Raw genomic sequence first — 12,038 nt, forward strand, 5'->3', positions numbered from 1 at the left:
GTACTCCAAGTGGGGTCTGACCAGGGTCCTATATAGCTGCAACATTACCTCTCCGCTCCTAAACTCAACCCCACAATTGATGAAGGCCAATGCACCGTATGCTTTCTTAACCACAGAGTCAACCTGTGCAGCAGCTTTGAGTGTCCTTAGGACTTGGACCCCAAGATCCCTCTGATCCTCCACACTGCCAAGAGTCTTACCATTAATACTATATACTGCCATCATATTTCACCTGCCAAAATGAACCACCTCACACTTACCTGGGTTGAACTTCATCTGCCGCTTCCCAGCCCAGTTTTGCATCCTATCAATGTCCCACTGTAACCTTTGGCAGTCCTCCACACTATCCACAACACCTCCAACCTTTGTGTCATCAGAAAATTTACTAACCCATCCCTCCACTTCCTCATCCAGGTCATTTATAAAAATCACGAAGAGTAGGGGTCCCAGAACAGATCCCTGAGGCAGACCATTGGTGACTGACGTCCACGCAGAATATGACCCGTCTACAACCACACTTTGCCTTCTGTGGGAAAGCCAGTTCTGGATCCACAAAGCAATGTCCCCTTGGATCCCGTGTCTCCTTACTTTCTCAATAAGCCTGGCATGGGGTACCTTATCAAATGCCTTGCTGAAATCCATATACACTACATCTACTGCTCTACCTTCATCAATGTGCTTAGTCACATCCTCAAAAAATTCAATCAGGCTCGTAAGGCATGACCTGCCTTCACAAAGCCATGCTGACTATTCCTAATCATATTATGCCTCTCCAAATGTTCATAAATCCTGCCTCTCAGGATCTTTTCCATCAACTTACCAACCATCCAATGAAGTAAGATCAACTTACCAACCACTGAAGTAAGTTCCCCTTAAACATTTCACCTTTCACACTTAACCCATGGCCTCCAATTTTACTCTCACCCAACCTCAGTGGAAAATGCCGTTGGCATTTACACTATCTATACCCCTCAAAATTTTTATGTACCTCTATCAAACATCCCCTCATTCTCCTATGCTCTAGAGAATAAAGTCCTAACTATTCAACCTTTCCCTATAACTCAGGTCTTCAAGACCTGGCAACATCCTTGTAGATTTTCTTTATATTCTTTCAATCTTATTGACATCTTTATTGTAGGCAAGTGACCAAAACTGCATACAATACTCCGAAATAAGCTTCACTGCCATCTTATGTAACTTCAATATAGTATCCCAACTCCTGTAGTTAATATTTATGAAGGCCAATGTACCAAAAGCTTTCTTTATAACCCTACCTACCTATGACACTACTTTCAAGGAATTATGGATCCGTAATCCCTGCTTCCTCTGTTCTACTGCACTCCTCAGTGCTCTAATGCTCATTGTGTAAATTTTTACATGGTTTCTCATCCCAACATGCAACATCTCACTTGTCTGCATTAAATTCCATCTGCCATTTTTCAGTCCATTTTCCATCTGGTCCAAATCCTGCTGCAAAGCTTTGATAGCTTTCCTCGTTGTCAACTATGCTGCCAATCTTGGTATCATACACAAGTTTGCTGATCCAATTTACTACATTAGCTAGAACGTTGATTTAGGTGACAAACAATAACGGACCCAGCACCGATCTATGCAGCACACCACTGAGCACGGGCCTACAGTCAGACAGGCAACCATCTACAACCACTCTCTGGCTTCTTCCATGAAGCCAATGTCTAATCCAATTTACTACCTCATCTTGAATGTCAAGCGACTAAACCTTCTTGACCAACCTCCCATGCGAGACCTCAAAAACTTTGCTAAATTCCATGTAGACAACATCCACTGTCTTGAGTTCTTCAACTTTCCTGGTAACTTCCTTGTAAAGCTTTGTATCTTTGGTTAAGACACTACCTACCATACACAAAGCAATGCTGACTGTCCTGAAATAGTCCGTCTATCCAAATAGTTTGTATATATCTGGTCCTGATTGAGCGGATGAGACCAATGGTAGGTCCAATGGTCAAGAAGGCGGTCTCTGCAAGCGTTGTGGAACGTGTAGAGCAGGACAAGACACAGAAGATGTCCTGGTCATCCACTGCACCTAGTCCCATCTCCAGCTGTCTCGACTCTGTCTTGTCACTGGATCCAGATGGGAATTGGGAAGAGAGAGTGAGGCTGACGCTGGGCAACTCTCCCTCACTTAAATCCAAATCAAGCACTAGTCTGGGCACCACCAAGCCAGCTGGTGGCGCAGTGACATCAGCACCAGACTCTGGAGCGAAGGTTCCCAAGTTCGAATCCAGTCGGGCTGCTCCCGGGCACGCTTTCCATCCGTGCTGGGTTGAGTGTCGAGCTAGCAACTCGACCTCGTAAAAAGTACTAATGGTGTCGAGGTCTTCATCGGTGACAATGGACGAACCTTATATGTAGTCCCTTAAAACACCTTCCAATAATTTTCCCACTAGTGATGTCAGGCTCATAAGCCTGTAATTTACTGACTCATTTAGAGCCTTTCTTAAACAATGGAACATTAGCTATTGTCTAATCCTAGGGCTCCTGCAATTTCTGCACTAACTTCCCAATGTCCAAAGGAACACCTTGTTAGGCCATGTGGATTTATTCACCCGAATTTGCCTCAAGACAGGAAACACCTCCCTCCTCCTCTAATCTGTATGCGGTCCATGACCTCGCTGTTGCTTTGCCTCACTTCTACAGACTCCACTCGCTGTTGTTTTGTCTCACTTCTATAGACTCTACGTCTTTTGTCCATTTTAAGATGTTTTAGTTTATCCTGTTATTTCCTCAATGAATTCCAACAGATTTGTCAGGCAAGATTTCCCCTTAAGGAAACTATGGTGATCTTGATCTATTTTATGATGTGCCTCATCTAACAGTCACTGAGCAAGGTAGTTCTTACAGCAAATTCATGCAAATGTTGAGGATTTCGTCTGTCTACTTAGAGGAAAAATAACTGATTGGAGCAATAGATGTTGTTATCTAATGCAAGGTTCAATCTTTCTACAATTTAATTTGCTCTTCCATTGTTTAGAATCCTCTTGGTTCTGCATCTGGCCCAACTGGGTTTGGCTTCCCACCCTCTGTTTTGCTGACCTGGGCTCCATTTCCTGCACAACAGATTTTACTCCCCATGCTCTCGTTAAAGACATGGTTTACAGAAAAATCCGTTATACTCTCCCTTTACACAAAAAGAAACCAAATGAAGAGTGTGTTGGAGTGATAGGAGTAGTGTTCAGCAGTTCAGAAACATCCTCAGTCTGGCACCAAAGTTCCAACTCAGCTAGTTTATCGAGCTTTACTGTATTAGTTTTTAAGATGCTGGCAAATATTAATTCAAGGGTCACTATCAAATTTTCAAAGATCCGCAGGAAGCAGAGAATTTGAAATGCAAACATACTAGTTTCACAATTTTTATATCACAATTTTAATATATTTTTGTGCCTTCCTTTGTGGATGCTCCAAAGTGTAATATTAAATACCGATTGTAATTGAAATGGATCAAAAGTAGGCTCCAAGGTGAAAAGGCAGTTCTAAGACAGGTAATTACATTAAATCTTGTTTATGGCAATGTGAATCATTAGAATTCTCATAAAGTAATAAAAATCCTGTTTTAATTGTTACTGTTGGGTAATTAGGTGCACTCAAATAACGTTTTGCTTGTAAGGTTGTTCGACAAGCCTGGAGGCAAGGTTGCAAACGTTTTATCAGCAGTTGTGCATCATCAATGCACAATTGTGGTTGGTGGCGAAACATCTGTGACCTAGGATTGGTGAACAACTCTATAAACAAGCAGCTAACCTGAGCTACCAATCTTCTCTCATTTCAAGCAATCAAGTAATATATTCTGCAACGGTTGATGCTTTGATGCGGCTACTTGTACAGGGTAGGGGAAAGAGGGAATTTGGGGTGCTAACGTTTTTCTGCCATTCATTCTTTTGAGGTTCTGTTTACCGTGGATGTCTGCAAAGACAGTATTTCAGGTTGTATACTGTATACATTCTCTGATAATAAACTGAATCACTTGAACCGCACTGGATATTGCCACAGGACAGTGTATATTTTTCTTCATGCAGTTGTCATTTTGGATGACTTTTCTTTCTTCATGTTTTCAATAATTTTAGGTTGTTCTCAATTTTTTTTTAAAACCTTTTCTCAAACGATCAATATGTTAACCAGACGACTGACTAAAAGTTTTCATTACAGTCGCTTTTCTAAATGAGGGCTCACTTTTTGAGGTACAACATGACACCAGAGGATGTGGCTACTCACTTCTAGCCAGTACTAATAAAATTCTGAACTAGCAATTCATTTTGAATCAGAAGATTTTACTTTAGTAATCAGACTTCACTGTGTTCTTTCGCTAATAATAATAGGAGTATTAATGCTCGAATTCTAAGCAGTACCTGAAGACACCTTGGGGAAACTATCCTGTAATGCTAAGGGTAAAAGGGAGAGAAATAAAGCCTGGGAGGTGAGATGAAGAATAAGGGCACAGAGAAAAGATGAGATGGGACAATAGAGGTTGGCTTTTTTTATTTTTAAAATGCTGTATTTAAATATCTTCATGCTTTACTGCTGAATCTCAAAACATGTTCTTTACTTCTACAACTTTGGTTCCCTATTCAGCTATGAATAATCCATAAAGTAATAAAAATATTAACTTAATAACAGGTAATTTGACACACTCAGGTAATTTATTCTGCAACTGTAATGAATATGGCCACAGGACAATGCTTTTTTTTCCCCATGCAGTTCTTGCTTGTGCCCGATTTTATTTTTTGTGCCTTTCCTCAGTTTTCAATAATTTTAGGTGGCTCTTGATTTTTTTTAATTATTCCATAATCCTTTCCTTTGGTGCACAGACTGATGTGCTCTTATGATTTGTTTCAAGAAGCCCTATTAAAATCAAACTGGCTTCATTCCACCTATGCGACCACATCGCTTTAAACATGTCAACATTAAAAGGAAATTGCTTTATAGGGTGTGTTGATAATACAAAATTTATACTCACAGCACCCTCTACAGGTGCAAGAATAAGCTTGTTAAAACCCAATCATTTCTATATATAAATTACACCTCTACAGACCTTCAGCATGGAATTTTGTTCAAACATTGCACTAGTACTTTTCAAATGAACCTCATTTTTATTGCATATAACCATAACTACTTAATATTCACATGCACTGAATGATTAAGCCAGGAGGTTACTTCCATCCTATTTTATCAAAAAACCTTAGCAGTATTAAAATTTAATCTTTCAAAATAAAATTAGATGAGTAATCTCAATAAGAAGCCTGTGTCCAACATGGCAATAATGAAATAACTAGATTGCTGTAAAAACAGATGCTGCGTAAGTATCCTTTAGGAGCCAAAATCTACATCCCACGCTGGTAAAAGTACAAGTCCAGACCCAGAGCAATGTGTTTGTGCATTAATTACCCTGACCGTCCAAGCAAACTGCTTAGTATCTATGACCAAGAAACCTAGTGCTAGACTTTGGAGTTTGGATTTGGACTCAACAAATCCAGTGTGGGTCAGTCTAGCCAACATTGAAATTTTTTTCAATAAGAGCTATTTACTTGCACTGAAATTAGGAGCTCTTTCAGAGAGGTGTCAAGCAAAAACCTGCCAAAGTCATAACTGCAAACTCACACCTTTCTACAGTAAGGGAGAAACAGCTATGCTCAGAGTGTATAAGGTGTATGCTATAGTAGCCATCAAAACAAACAAAGATTGACTTGCAAATTGTTCACAATACACAATAATTTGACTTGAAATTACAAAGACAGATGCATAAACAAATAATACCGCTGAAGGGAACAGGCTACCAACTCACAATGGAAGGTCACTTAAGAGATATCATTTGGAAACTAACGGGGCAATGAGACACTTTTGAGCACATTGGACAAACAGAGGCAACAGAACTATGTTAACTGACATATCAAGTCAAGCCTTAGAGATCTTGTTTTGAAATATTTCACATCGTGACAGAGATTAAGGTTTAGACTGTTATTGCGCTGTTTCTGGATTTCAGTTCAGCACTCAACATGATTGCCCTGCAGACTTTAATGAACAAACTCCTAGTCCTCAGTCTAAATGCACCACTGTCCAAATGGGTGTTGAACTTCCTAACCAACAAACCTTATGTAGTCAGGATGCACAACGGTTCCTGCCTCCGCTTCATCCTCAACACTATTGCGAGTACACATCTTGTGCAACCTCCCATGGTTGCAGAACACATTATACACAAGCAGGAAAGCTCAAACACCCCTGCTTTCTGAGCCTGAAGAGAGCTGGACATCCATACTCGCATCACTCTACAGATGAACAGTAGAGAGCACCCTAACAAGCAACGTCACTGAATTGTACAGAAACTGCACTGCAATGGTAACGTAGACTCCAAAATGGATAGTCATAACTGTCCAACGCATCCCCAGCTGCAGCCTACCTGCCATGAAGAACATATATACAAAAAGGTGCCATAAAACAGCTAGTAACATCATGAAGGATCCCACCCTCCCTGTTTGTGGGCTGCTTGCCCCACTCCCATAAGGAAGAAGGCTATGTAGCATCTACGCCAGGACAACCAGACTCTAGAACAGCTCCCTTGCCCGAGCAGCACCTCCACACCCTCAATCATCACTACTTTATCATTTCCTGTCAGCCACCTCACGTACAGACACCCCTGTGTCTAGCATTACTTCATGGATATACAATTATCCAGGCTGTCTTATATATTTATATTTATTATGTTTTTTAAGAATTACATTGTTTTTTTTCTGTGTTGCATCAGATCCGAAGTAACAATTATTTTGTTCTCCTTAACACTTCTGTACTGGAAATGACATTAAACAATCTTGAATTTTGCTATTTAACAAGTCAAGCATGGTCACAGGATCATGTAGCCTTTGAAACTCTACCTCATGGGAGTGGAAGCTAGACTGTGTGTACATTTTAAAGCAGAAGTAGATAAATCTCTGATAATATATGAATAGCTACCATGGACATATGGGAATGCAGAGCTGAGATAATGACGAGATCAGCCATGATTTTGTTAAATAGAGTAGACTCTAAGGGCCAAATGACTTACTGCTTCTACCTATTACGCTCTTTAGATAAATGAGACTGTTGGTGCCTGCATGAGACAATATAGAACCACGAACTAACATGAAGTCCCAGGCGATAACTGTTTCCAAAAAGAGAGCAGAAATGATCATCATCTTGTGACGCTGTGATCATTAATTTCCTATCAAGACCCTTTGATTGGTTCAGGAGATGCTGGTATTGAGGAGGGAAGAAGGAAAATTGTAGTCAGATCATATGAAGCAGAAAGTGAACCAAACCAGCCAGTCACCTTAGTTCCAGGTTTGCGATTACTTGACAGACAGGTGAACAACAGGAATCTCCACTTGCTTGAATTGTGTTCTTTTTTAAATTCAAGAGGTCAACACCATCTTTAACCAAACAGCCCATGTGATAATGACCACCCACCTAAACATACTGTCTTTAACAAGATGACTGTAGTTTACTATCTACAAGTTTTACTTCCCAGTACTACTTCAACAGCTCTACTCAAGCTCCTACAGTCTGCCTCTTAAGCCAAACATCATCCTCGTGAGGAAGCATACTATTGTATCACTGGATCACAAACAAAATGCTGTGGGAACTCAGCAGGCCAGGTAGTATCTATGGAAAAGAGTCAACATTTCGGACCAAGACCCTTCATCAGAACCTAAAAAAAAAAAGATGAGTAGGCAATGGGCAATGCAAGAAGATGGGAGGCTTAAAAATAAAACTAGTGGAGTTATAGGTGAGGACAAGTGGTACTGTATTTCTCATGGGGCAGCAGAAGGATGGGGTGAAATGAAATGAAAGAAAAAAATAAAGGGCAGCTTTGATGTTGGAGGAAGAAAAGCCCCTTCCTTTGAAGGTGGAGGTCATCTCATTCGTTCTGGAATGAAAAGCCTCATCTTGAGAGTAGATGTGGTGGAGCTGCAGGAACTGAGAGAAGGGGATGGTATTTTTACAAGTGATAGGGTGGGAAGAGGTATAGTCCAGGTAGCTGTGAGAGTCAGTAGGTTTATAAAAGACATCAGTGGATAGACTGTCTCCAAAGACAGAGACAAAGAGATCAAGAAAGGGGAGGGAGTTGTCTGAAATGGACTTGGTAAATTTGAGGGCAGGGTGGAAGTTGGAGGCAAAGTTGATAAAGTTGCTGGACTCAGCATGGGTACAGGAAGCAGCACTGATGCAGTTACTGATATAGCATAGGAAAAGTCGGGGAGTGATACCAGTGAAGGCTTGGAATATAGACTGTTCAATGTAGCCAACAAAAAGGCAAACACAGCTAGGACCCAAGTGAGTGCCCATGGCCACACCTTTGGTTTGAAGGAAGTGGGAAGTATGATTTATCACCGGAACTAAAATATTGGAATTTCGTAACAGCACAGAGTATCAGCACACCTTCTCAAAGATAATTAGTGATGGCCATTTCAAGCATTGGCCACACCAAGTATGAAGCAATATGAAGCACAGATCCTGATATCCATGAGATAGGAAGGGTAAGGGTAAGGAAGATGGAGACAATCAACTCCAAGGTTCCATGTTACACAGACAACTTCTCAAGTGTTCCTGATAAGATGTGAATTGTACATTGATAATTGTATTATATAATTTAAAAATCTACTCACAATATTAGAAACTAAACAACTATGTATTGGTATTTGTATATTAATGCATTGAGCATTTACAAACTGATCACTTTTGAACAGTAAATCTTCAGGATAATTTACCCTCACGATAAAAGAGCAACTGCCATGACAGTGTAACACCTTTGAAGCAAAGGTCCATAAAACACAAACATGTCAGAATTGTTTCAAAACATCTTCAACAAATTATAATAAACAAATGCTTAGATTGGGAGCTCCATTTTAATATGAAATCTCTTATCAAATTTAGTCACTCCAGAAAATCTTAAAGCATCAGCTTGCAGAGAATAGAATGAATACCAGTCAAGTAAAATCAAGTATGAAAAATGTTAAGCCATGTTTTCAAAATAAAAACCTGCATTCCTAACCACATTATATCAAAAATGCTGAGAATACCAAGGTTGATGCTATGAGACAGGTTTACTAGTTTACAGATGTTACTGATGGCAATGGGGAGAGAATAAAAAAGGTATGTTAACTGAAAACAGAAGAATTAGAGGTTAACTGTTGCAAATTAAAAGCAAATATTTGAACAAAGGACAAAAACTATTTGCAAACTGAGATTTATTTCAAAACTATCCAAGTGCCTAAAAGACAACTATTACAACTTCAGAAGGAGAGGTTTAATATGTATGAAAAGGTGGCAAGTCCAATTAAATATATTTTGCAGTTACATGGTTAAACATAGCTCTTTTAATTAATTTTCTTCTTGTTAAAAATACCAACACCTGGGTGATCAGCTGATATGATTGATATGATATATCAATATGATATATGTCATAGGCAAAGCTGATTTGACCTAGATGCCGGGTACAGACAATATTAATATTACGCTGTGATTTGATTTCATTCATTGGAATGGCTTTACTGCTCCCAAATCAAGTATGATGGCTGGTTTAAAATTAAAACAAAATATCAGTTTCTGCCACCAAGCATGCATTTCTATGATTCAAATACACTAAAGGAGATAAGCAGGTCAAATAAAATCTTTTTTTTAAAAATAGTTTATTTCTACAGAGGACAAACTGAAATAAGTGTTATTTTAACAAAAAAAAGCATCTTTGCTAAACTGTTGTAAAGTGTTTTGGTCATATTAGGAAAGATGTAGAACTGTTAGCGAGGGCAAAGATAAAATACAGTAGATGTTGTATATGTCAGGAAATTCTGAACTGGCTGGACCTGTTTTCTTCAGAAAGATAATAAAGATAATCAGACTGAAATTTAAAAGATCAGAACATTTGGAACGATGTTGAGAAACCTTACCACTTTCCACTTAAAGATAATGGTCAGAACAGTGCAAAAGGGAATTCGGGAGAAAACAGTTCTCATAGTGAGTGATTAAAGTGGAGCTTACTAGCATTTAGAACAGCTGTGCTGAATGATATGAATAGATTTAGGGATTTCAAATACAAAACTATTCATAAGGAAGATAAGAATAGAAGAATATAGTGATGAGGATAAGCTAAGGAAAAGAAAAAACTCATGTGGAGTAAAGATAGGCAGGGAACCTTTTGGGAGAATGCACTATTGTGCTATAACACTTTATACAAGCAAGCATTCAGAGAAAATTTAATTGATAGGTTGACTAATGTCAAGCAAAATTCTGAAAAGAGAACTATTGCATAGCTACTGAAAACAAAAATCACCTTCTAGCTCCTTGATGGAAACAATCTGAATACTCAAAATCACTAATACTTGTACAGATGTTACTGATTTCTCTCCCCCCACCCCGCAACCCATATGGAGTAAGCAGTTTTAAATTGTAATAAATTAAGTGGAATTTTACTTAAGTAGCTGTAAAGTTACATAAATAAAAATTCCACTTCTTTTACAGGACTGGAGTAGCAAAACAATCAGAATGGAAGACAGGGTAGCACACCGAATGAGAACACAGAAGTCAAATTGGCAGTTATTCATAAAAGCATTTGCTTTATGAATATAAATACTGTGTTGCAGATTAGTGTAATGACCTAGAAATGTGCTGAAATGAGAAATTACAGTATTGTGCAAAAGTTTTAGGCACGTATAGATAGCTAGGGTGCCTAAGACTTTTGCACAGTACAGTATTTGTCAACTTGAAGCGGAGAGCACGTTTATAAATCTGGTTGGAGCAAAAGATGTTAGGAATGGCGAAGGTGGAGCGCTGCGGGACAGGTGGCGATGAAGGAGTGACAGGGTCGGGGGTGGGGGCATGGGTGTAGATACACCCATCCTGGAAACACCAGACAAAGTCATTTCATTCCAAACAATTGGTTTATTGATCATTACAGAATGTCTCTCTGGTGCTTTCTTCTCCCTTTTCCAACTATGCTTCCCTTCTTCCTGTCTCCTTCTCACTCTCAGTCCACAATAGCAACCCACATCAGAATCACGTTTATCATTCACATATGTCATGAAATTTGCTTTTGTTTTTGGAAACAGCAGTACAATGGAAAAAATAAAATTACTACAGTACTGTAGAAAAGTCTTAGGTACCCTAGCTATATGTGCCTCATTTTTGCATAGTACTGTATATCTAGAATAAATTTTTACTTGGCTACCACTGATGAATCATAATTCTCAAAACCCAAAGTCTATATAGAAGAACAAACTTCGACATAATATGATGGACAATTGGCATTTACTTACCCCAAAATATAACATACATACAAGTCTGAGGGATTGTATGCCAGTATGAGTGTATGATTGCAACATTATCACCTGCACAATTACAGAACTTCAAAGTATTATATAAACAAGACCAATATGACACGGAATGGAACAAAGAACCCCAGTCAAGCAAATCAGTCAAAGTTATTGATGGATTTCCACAAGAAAATCAGAACTGTGCATTTTTATGTGCATGTATTTGACATGCTTTTCTTTATGCAGAGTAACAGGTAAATTGCAGTGATGACTAATCAGGTGTGGAAACAAATTAAAATTTCCTCTATCACCACCCTCTTGCATATGCAAGCTTTGAGAATTTCAGCACCACTGTAATCAAGAAATCCATTCTGAGAAACTTCTCTGCACCAATTAGAAAATGATCAATGACCAGCAATTTCAGAGTTTTCCAAATACAAATATGTCTAGATTTATGTACAATTTTATCTGAAAAAAAATCACTGCAAAATTCAATTGTGAGAATCCACATCTAGAATAAAAATAAATATAGTGGATAGATAAATAAATATAGCCAGAAAAGAAACAGATTTACAAAATTCTGAGACAGGGTCATAAATGAAACCAAAGTAAAATAGAAAATAGCAAAATAAAAAAGGTAAAATAGTAAAACATAGAGAAGGTATCAGCTCTCATAATAAGATTTTTAGTATTGTGAAAATGAGTGCATCTGTATCAATGAGAGTG

The 12,038-nt window shown here is 38.7% G+C and overlaps 1 protein-coding gene across 11 annotated transcripts in view; it reads right to left on the minus strand.

Annotated features, from left to right (window-relative positions):
• Positions 1–12,038, minus strand: part of git1 (G protein-coupled receptor kinase interacting ArfGAP 1) — a 228,873-nt gene that overhangs the window by 74,700 nt on the left and 142,135 nt on the right. The gene's annotated exons all lie outside the window — the stretch shown is intronic.

This window comes from Mobula birostris, chromosome 25, assembly GCF_030028105.1.
Source record: "Mobula birostris isolate sMobBir1 chromosome 25, sMobBir1.hap1, whole genome shotgun sequence".
Taxonomy (NCBI): Eukaryota; Metazoa; Chordata; class Chondrichthyes; order Myliobatiformes; family Myliobatidae; genus Mobula; species Mobula birostris.